Source organism: Solanum pennellii, chromosome 8 (assembly GCF_001406875.1).
Source record: "Solanum pennellii chromosome 8, SPENNV200".
Lineage (NCBI taxonomy): Eukaryota > Viridiplantae > Streptophyta > Magnoliopsida > Solanales > Solanaceae > Solanum > Solanum pennellii.
Genome location: NC_028644.1, coordinates 56,829,160 through 56,838,934, shown reverse-complemented (window position 1 = coordinate 56,838,934; position 9,775 = coordinate 56,829,160). Strand labels below are relative to the sequence as shown.

Sequence of the window (9,775 nt, the reverse complement as noted above, 5' to 3'; positions counted from 1 at the left end):
CAAATAATGCTCACCCCCCCCCCCCACACACACACACATCAATGACAAATATATGTAATGATTAAGACTAGTTTTTTAATAGGTGGGGTTTTGAGGTGGGGCATCTTTCTTAGTATAGGGTAAGGAGTAAGCCTTGAGACGTGAGGTGTAAGCCCTATAAATCTTTAAGTTTTTAATTTACAACATTATATATAATGACACAAAATTATGAAAATACATCAATAGTTTGAAATAATTACAAACATGATTAAAGAAACTTATAGAAAATAAAACTTTTATCATGATTATACAAATATAAATAATCTATAATTTTAACTATCTAATAATAAAAAATCATTATTTCTAAAAAAAAAAAGTCTATCATACTATACAATTTACCTTTTCTAATAAAAGGATTATTATTTCTAAAAGGGAAAAAGGTCAAATATGCCCCAAAACTATTCGAAAAAGTCTAGATATATCTTTTGTTTAAAGTTTGGTTCACTCATGTCCTCGCTGTCCAACTTTTGGCCCAAATATGCCCTCATGGGCGTTAGTTGATATGCTGGACATATACAACAGTTTTCATTTCTTTAAATGCCACATGGAATTGTCATGTCATTTTGACCTTACCACATGACATTTATATGAAAATGGAAAGGGATTCGGACCCATAAACACCTAATCTGATCCATAAATTAATCCCCCTTTTAAATAAAGGAACAATTTCATATATGACAAACTGAATTTATGAAATAACATTATATGAGTGTAGTTTACATAATTACATTCTTTGGGTATAGTTTAGTTTGTTATCTAGCTTTTAATTTGTATAAAATATTTTTTTTTTAAAAAAAATTGTACTATATTTTACTTTTCCATTAAATAGTAAAGTAGCCCTAAGTACGGTAACAAACATTTACATAACCCATGATTTAAGCTAAACATTCAAAATCAAATATCTTCTCAAAAAAGAATCCTATAGCGACAGAAAGACTATAAACTTGTTTCCGGGAAACTAATCTCTTTAATGTATATAAAGTTTATATACGAATGCAAATAAATTGAATATAAATTGTTAAATTTGTACCAAATTATAAAGTAATTATTATATACATATACAAGTAATTGTATATGTATAAATAAAAATATGAATATAGTACTTGTATATGCACAAATTCCTTAAGCAGTTTTGTATATAATAACGTAAGTTACAAAAAAATTATGATCTAAAATAAATTATTACACAAATAATTGTACCAATTTTTTTAAAGTAATTACTTATATACATATATAACTAGTTGAATATACAAAAAAATTGTATATGTATAGAAAAAGTTTATATACGAATGTAAATAAAATGAATATAGAAATATACAAAAAATTGTATCTGTATGAACAAAATTATATACGAATGTAAATAAAATGAATATAAATTGTTTGATTTGTATCAAATTGTAAAGTAATTATTATATACATATACAAGTAATTGTATATGTATAAACATAAATATGAATATAGTACTTGATCCCTCAAGAAGTTTTGTATATAATAACGTAAAATACAAAAAAAATTGTGATTTAAACAAATAATTTTATTAAATTTCAAAGTAATTACTTATAAACATATATAACTAGTTGAATATACAAAAACACTTAAAATATGAATATAACAACACAAATACCTTGATTAGTTTTATATATAATAATTCGATGTACAAACAACTATATACACAATATTCAACCAAGTAATTCTTACGAATGGAGATGACTCATCCATTCTAATTTTGAAGAACTTGTACTTTGATAAGAAAAAAAAGATTTTTTTTAAAAAAATATATGAAAAACTAAGAAAGTATAATACATATACAATTGTTGATGAAGGAATTTTTTTTTAAAAAATAGATTCATGGGTTGATTTTGGCGATTACCTGCGAAAATTGAGAGTAAGACGGAAGGGAGAACGTGAAATCTTCTTAAATTTGAAATTCAAAATAGAGTGGAGAAGTGATTTTAGAAGAAAGAGATGTAATAGAATAGGAGAGACAAAATTAATTTTGTATAAAATTATATATAGAAAATCACAAATAAGTCTTTTACTGGTATACAAATAAGAGGTGGGTCCCATTAATTATGGCAAAAAATGAAACTATAATCATTGAGAGTAAATAAATTAAACTATACCCTTATTAATTAATTACTCAGTATAGTTTGCCATTTCACGTAATTTCCCCTTAAATAAACTACCCGACCCGTTTTTAACAATATTGTTTAATTTTTATTATTTCGGTAAAATTCCGTAAATGAGTAATTGAATAATAAAAAATAGGAAAAAAATGAAAAAAATATAAAATTAATGCCAAAAGTTCACAAATAATTAAAGTAACCTTAAATCCAACAATTTCAATAATGTTTTTTGGTAAATCTTGAAAATGAGTAATTGATTAATAAAAATATGAAAAGTATGAAAATATAAAATTAACGCCAAAAGTTCACAAAAAATATAGTAACCTTTAATTCTAAAATAAAAATTGATTTTTATATTTTTCGATAAATCCCAAAAATGAGTAATTTATTAATAAAAAAGGAAAAATATGAAAAAAATAAAATTAACGCCAAAAAATCATAAATAAATATAGTAACCTTATTTTCAGCAGTTTCAACAATTTCTTTTATTTTATATTTTTTCATATTTTCCTATTTTTTATTAATTAATTACCTATTTTTGGGATTTACCAAAAATAAAAACTAAACAAAGTTGTCAAAATTGTTGAATTTAAGATTACTATATTTATTCGTGAATTTTTGGTGTAAATTTTATATTTTTTTTCATATTTTTCCTATTTTTATTAATAAATTACACATTTTTGGGATTTACCAAAAATAAAAATTAAAAATGTTGAACTTGTTGAATTTAAGATTATCATATTTATTTTTATTTTTGGCGTTAATTTTATAATTTTTTTGATATTTTTGATATTTTTTATTAATCAATTACTCATTTTCGAGATTTTTTGAAAATAATAAAAACTTAACAAAAGTGTTAAAAATTGTTGAATTTAGGATTACTATATTTATTTTTGAATTTTTGGCGTTAATTTTATATTTTCCCATATTTTTTCTAATTTTCATTAATCAATTACTCAATTTTGGAATTTATCGAAAAAATAAAAATTAAACAAAATTGTTAAAAATGGGTCGGATAGTTTATTTAAAAGGGGTTTGATATATGAGTCGGATTAGGTGTTTATGTGTTTGAATTTTTTAGGGGCATAATTGATCACTTTCCATTCTCATATAAATGACATGTGATGAGGTCAAAATGACATGACAATTCAATGTGACATTTAAAGAAATAAAAAATGAGCTTGATATGTCCAGTATACCCACTAATGCCCATAAGGTCATATCTGGGCCAAAAGTTGGACGACGAGGGTATGAGTGAGCTAAACTTTAAACGGAGGGCATATCTAGACCTTTTTGAATAGTTTAATAGCATATTTGACTCTTTTCCCTTTCTAAAATAATATTTCTATCATGCTATACAATTTACCCCCTAAAGGAAATAATTAATAAAACTTACTAGTATTATAGTAAAATCATTTTATCATGAATATAAATAAAATTACTTTCAAATAGCTAAATAAAATATTATAATTTTGAGACATATGACAAAACCATGAAGACCACTGATAAGTGAAAAAAATAAAATTTCTCTATATATTTATTTTAAAATGTTACGTAATATCTAATCACCTTCACAGTGTTACGAAATAGTAAAGATGTCATACTACACCTTGTTATTTGAGTTACTCTCAATCTTTTATTTCTATTGATTAAAAAATTATTAAGTTTCATTCATGTATTCAAGAATTATGAGGGTCAACAATGTTAACTAAAGATTTTAATACATAATTTGTGCAAGATCTGTTAGCGAGCCCCGAGCATCGGGCGTTGGGCGTGCTTAGGCGTACAGTCACTCATTTGGGCCGTAAGTCTTATAAAACGAAACCCCATACTTGAATCTCGAAGCGTTTTGCTAGAGCCCCGGCCCAGGACGAGTCGAGCTGAATCTTTTAAAACACCGATTAATACTAATGATGCTCCGACAAATATAAGTTATTCTTTTCCCTCAAAAGCATTTTATTTATGTTTTCTTCCCCTTTTTAAAAATCTTGTGGAGCAGTATGGGGATTCGAGTGTTTATTGCCACTTTGAAGCCGAGAAATCATCTTCATATCGAGATGAACTAAATTTTAGATATCAATTCAGCAAAAATCTTTTTCTCTGTCAGAATTTTGGTGACAATTTATTTAAGTTGTTACCACTCTATCTACATCAGTTGGTTAAGTGATAGTGCTGCTGCAATTCTCTATGGAAGAGACAGTCACAGTTTTGTTATAGCTGAATGTAAACGTTATGCTTATGCTTTGAACTATTTATACGTAAATCTGTGTGATATTCAGAAATATGTATCTATTTGCTATTAATGACGTTTAATATCTTTTTCAGAATATAAATTATGTTGTAGTGATCATGAAACGCATAACTTTATATTTAAGCTCCATACATAATCTATTTGAAAAGTTAATCACGGATAACGATCATAAAGTTTTAGGAAATAAGTAAACTTCCATTGACAGAATTAGATGTTATAGACTTGCAGCTAATTGTTGTGTGCATATTTATTGGATTGTTTTTGTCATTGCTTATTGGTTTATGTTGTTTACCATGTTTTAATTTCATATCTCAATTGTGAAGATATCATATGTAGCTTGTGCCATCATGTTTAATCGAATATTTTATATCTTGTAAGCATCAAAGAACAATGGTTAGAGAAAACTGTAAATGCAATGTAAAATGTATAAGAAACAGGGGACACTTTGTTTGGATAGATGACAAGGGAAAAACTCCTATGCAATGACTCGCGAGAGGCAAGGATTTCAAACTTGATACCTTGAACATGGAAGTTCCAAGTCCAAATCACTTGTTTTCATAATTTTCTAAAGTTGTTAATAATGATTAAATGATGTATGTGTATTGAGTTCATACTATTTAAAATTTATTCATTCTTGTTTTTCTTTTTCCTCTTTACATTATATATTTTACTTAGTGGAAATTTTCCCATACATGGGCGGAGCTAAAGAGGAAGCTATGGGTTCGACAAACGACATACAAAACAAAGACAAACATTGTAATGAATGGTCAATGATCACACAGAGAACATCTCCATTACTATTTTCACTTATCCTTTTCTTATTGTCAAGATTCTGTAAGTTGTTAGTTGTTACAGCTCTTAGCTCAGTTGGTAGAAGGAAAATTCTTCTCTGTTGAATAGACAGTCACTTGACATCAAAGTGTTAGTGAATACAGACTAGTCACTTTTATCTTCTAGATTAAGATAGGTCCGCAATTCTGTTATCGTTGACCGTAAACATTAAACTTTGAACTGTTTATTAATAAATTTGTGTGATTAAAATTGTGTAATCCTGAAAATTTGTCTGCTTTTCTAAAACTGTCTGCTTTAAACTCTTTACTACCTTCCATGCTACATTATAAGACCAGGACTGCAAGTAATCTTAGGTTCAAAAGACAACCGAAATTGGTATAGGGAGTTTCACAGTACAGGACTAACCAAAATAGCCCTTACCTTAGTCTTAACTACATTTTTCCTAATAAAAGACGAGTTGTTTTTAAGTGTTGCATGTATGTTATGAGAAGTATCATCTCTAGAATGGTTCTATGTCAAACTAACAAACAACTTCTCTATTTTGTCAAACTAACAAACATGTTTTCAAGTAATAAAAAGATCATAGTAAGGTAACAAGAAATGAAAATAAAATATTATGAAGACAAAGTCTTCTTGTTGGGTGAATATCAAAGTAATGAAGAAGAAGATAGAGAGAGTAATTTGTGGAAACCTTTTTCAATTGATTCGATCCTATATACATGTACAAGTATCTGTTTATATAGACCCACTAATTGATGAGTTAAGTTGCCAGCTAAGATTCTAACTAACTAACATGAATTATAACAGACTAACATCAGCTGACTAATTATTTACCCAACTATTAATTAATTGAACAAAGAGAAAATATCTTCACAGTGTTGTTGTGCATTTCGTCAATTCCTCAATAGTGAAAAGTCATACTCATAGGAAGGAGAAAAAAGGACAGTTTAGATTGTTTTTCTTCTAATGGCTGTCCACCCTCTCTTGACTCAATTATTCATATGAGATAACCAAGAAGACTCTTTTTGTTGGGTGAAAAGTCAAATCTTATTTGCTATATTACTCGTACTCTCTTAGCATTTAACAGGTAAAGTGAAGTTAATAATTGAAGATAGAAACATTTCTCTTCTCAAAATTCTTAAAATAAATCATTTTGTGTTTCCTTGTTTTGCTTTGCAGATTTCTGAAATGGATATTAGCTTAGCAGTTGGTGGAGCATTTCTCTCTTCAGCTTTGAATGTTCTCTTTGATAGGATTTCTCCTCAGGGTGAGCTGCTGAAGATGTTTCGAAAGCATAAGCATCATGTTCGGTTCTTAAAGAAGCTGGAGGACATTTTGCTTGGTCTCCAGATTATGTTAAGTGACGCAGAGAATAAGCAAGCATTAATCGACACGTGAGCCAATGTTGTAATAAGCTTCGGAGTGTTGTGGGCGTTACTAAGAACTTAATAGAAGAAGTCAATTATGAAGCTTTGAGGCTTGAGGTGGAAGGTCAGCATCAAAATCTTGCAGAAACAAGTAACCAACAAGTAAGTGATCTCAATGTCATGTCCCACCACCATTCCAGTCAAATTTTGCATCTGGAGAGGCGTAGAAGACTCCACAATCAAGGGGAAGCTTGCGGAGAATTCTAGAACACCTTAGATATTTCAAGAATGCCTTAGAATATCCTAGAATATGTAGAATTCTCTAAAAAGGGGACCAATGTGTAAATATCTTAGGGACTTGCAAAGTAAATATTAATTGCGCTTGAATCCTTAGGTTGTAGTATAAATAGAGGTGTTATTCATTTGCAAGACATCACTCAACTTTTAAAACATTCTCCAAAGCAATATACAAGCCTTCTTCAAATCTCTATCTTGTTCTTTCTAAGTCTTTTCCAAGCATTCTCTTAGCGATCTAAGTCTTAAAGGCTTCCTTGAACTTACAAGATCTTGAAAGATTAGTGAGTAAGTCGTCGAGGGCCACACAGAGCTTTAGAAATACTCTAAGTCTGTGATATCAACCTATGCTTGAGTGATGATTCCTTTCTTAACATAAAGGAGAAGTTGGATGAGACCATTGAAATGTTGGAGGTGTTGGAAAAGTAAATCGATCACCTTGGCTTAAAAGAGCATTTTGGTTCGACTAAACAGGAAACTAGAAGACCTTCAACTTCTTTGGTTGATATCTGTAGTTCATATTGTTGGAATGGGCCACGTGGGTAAGACAACACTTGCTAAAACAATTTATAATGATGAAAGCGTGAAGAACCATTTTAGTTTGAAAGCTTGGTTTTGTGTTTCTTAGGCATATGATGTTTCCAGAATAATAAAAGGTTTAGTTCAAAAAGAATTGGCTCATTTGACTTAAAAGGTTGATGACAATCTTAATCAACTACAAGTCAAATTGAAGGAAGGCTTAAAAGGAAAGAAGTGTCTTCTTGTTTTAGATGATGTGTGGAATCACAACTATAACGAGTGGGATGAATTGAGAAATATTTTTGTACAAGAAGATATAGGAAGTAAGATCATTGTGACGACACGTAAAGAGGGTGTTGTCTTGATGATGGAAATGAGTAAATTAGCATGGATAATTTATCTATTAAAGTCTCTTGGTCTTTATTTAAAAGACATACATTTGAACACATGGACCCTATGAGACATCCGGAACTTGAAGAGGTTGTAAAACAAATTGTTAGAAATATGCATAAGAACTGCATCAGTTCGAGTATTCTGTATTGTAGGGTAGTTAGTGTTGTTTTTTATTGTTTAAAAGTTAATTAGTTTCTATCTTATCCTTATCCTTAGTTAGTTTTTTAATCTTATCCTTAGGAGTTGGTTTACTTGTAAACTCTATAAATATCTGTGTTATAATGAAGTAAGTAGTTTTCCTTTCATAAACTTTTCTTTGTTGGTTTATCAAACTAATGTTCCTACTTGTTCAATAACGAAATAAAATCATATTATTATGTATTTCCTTCTTTGAAAACTAACAATTGGTATCAGAACATTTATTTCTTGAGGGATCCGTGGGTATTTCATCAAAGTTACGATTGTAATCAACAAGAAAAGTTTATCAATCATGGAAACAGAATTAAGTTTTTCGTAATGGCACCACCTGTTTTTAATGGTGATAACTATCATATTTGGGAGGTAAGGATGAAAACTTATCTAGCTGCCATGGATATGTGGGAGGAAGTTGAAGAGGATTATGAAGTTCCTCCATTGCCTAACAATCCTACTATGGCCAAGATCAAAAACCATAAATAAAGGAAAACCAAAAAATCAAAGGCATTTTCAGCAGTATCTTCTTCCATCTTCACTCGAATTATTTCACATAAGTCAGCAAAATCAATTTGAAATTATCTCAAGGCAGAATACGAAGGGGATGAAAGGATCAGAGGTATGAAAGTGCTAAATCTTATAAGAGATTTTGAGATGCAGAAGACGAAAGAAACTGAAACCATCAAAGATTACTCTGAAAGGCTCTTGAACATAGCAAACAGAGTAAGATTGCTTGGTTGCATGTTTAATGATTCACATATTGTTGAAAAGATTTGAAGAAATCATAACTACTTTGCAAAACACGAAGCATCTGTCCAAGATCACCTTCGCAGAGTTATTGAATACTTTGTAGGCACAAGAATAAAAGTCATGAAAGAAGAAGGAAATACAGAGTGAGCATTGTTTGTCAAGCCTCAAGATGGAGGCAAAAACAAAAAAGAAGAAGAACAAGAAGAATGGTAAAAACATTTCAACAAGTAATATTAAAGGAAAAACTGGGCACTCAAAGAAAACTATCCTCCTTGTAAGCATTGTAACAAGAAAGGTCATCCATTGTATAAATGTTGGAGCAGGTCTGATGCTAAATATAGTAAATGCAATCAACTTGGGCATAAAGATGTCATTTGCAAGAACAGTGGTCAGCAATAAGATGCAGAGAATCAAATTATTGATGGTGAGGAGGAAGATCAACTTTTTATTGCTACATATTTTTCAAGCAGATCATCGAGCGAGTGTTGGCTGATTGATAGTGGATGTAGTAATAATATTACAAATGACATGTCTCTCTTCAAGGAATTGAAGCCCATGACCATTACTAGAGTCAGAATAACTAGATTCAGAGTTTCTTGGCATTATTCACATACTGCAGGCTATCGCATAATTCTGGGGATAATGAATGTAAGATCCAAGATGTGATCAGGTCGTCAGATTTTTCCCATTGCATGAAATTGGAATTAGTAGAAGCGGGTTTCACAATTCCTCCATTAATAAATCTTGTTTTGCTCTTGACTATAAGAGCTCTAAGAACAACCCCTCTCCAAGATCTATAACCAGTATCATCAAAAACTCCATGTAAAAGAGAGGATCATCTACACTCTGAGAAGTGCAGGTAAAAAGGACTAGCAAAGTCAAAACGAGTTGTAGTCAAACTAGAATAAGATCAACCATGGTGCTTGAGTATTCACAAAGAAATTCAATCACGTAAAGCAACCAGAAAAGCAAAATTCAAACACGAAAAATAACTAGAGAAACAATTGGTGAAATACACTAAGGTCCAATCCACAACAATAGAATCAGATGTA

General features: G+C 29.8%; 1 pseudogene; it reads left to right on the top strand.

Annotated features, from left to right (window-relative positions):
- Positions 1-6,397: 6,397 nt before the first annotated feature.
- LOC107027737 lies at positions 6,398-8,459 on the top strand (annotated as a pseudogene).
- Positions 8,460-9,775: the final 1,316 nt, after the last annotated feature.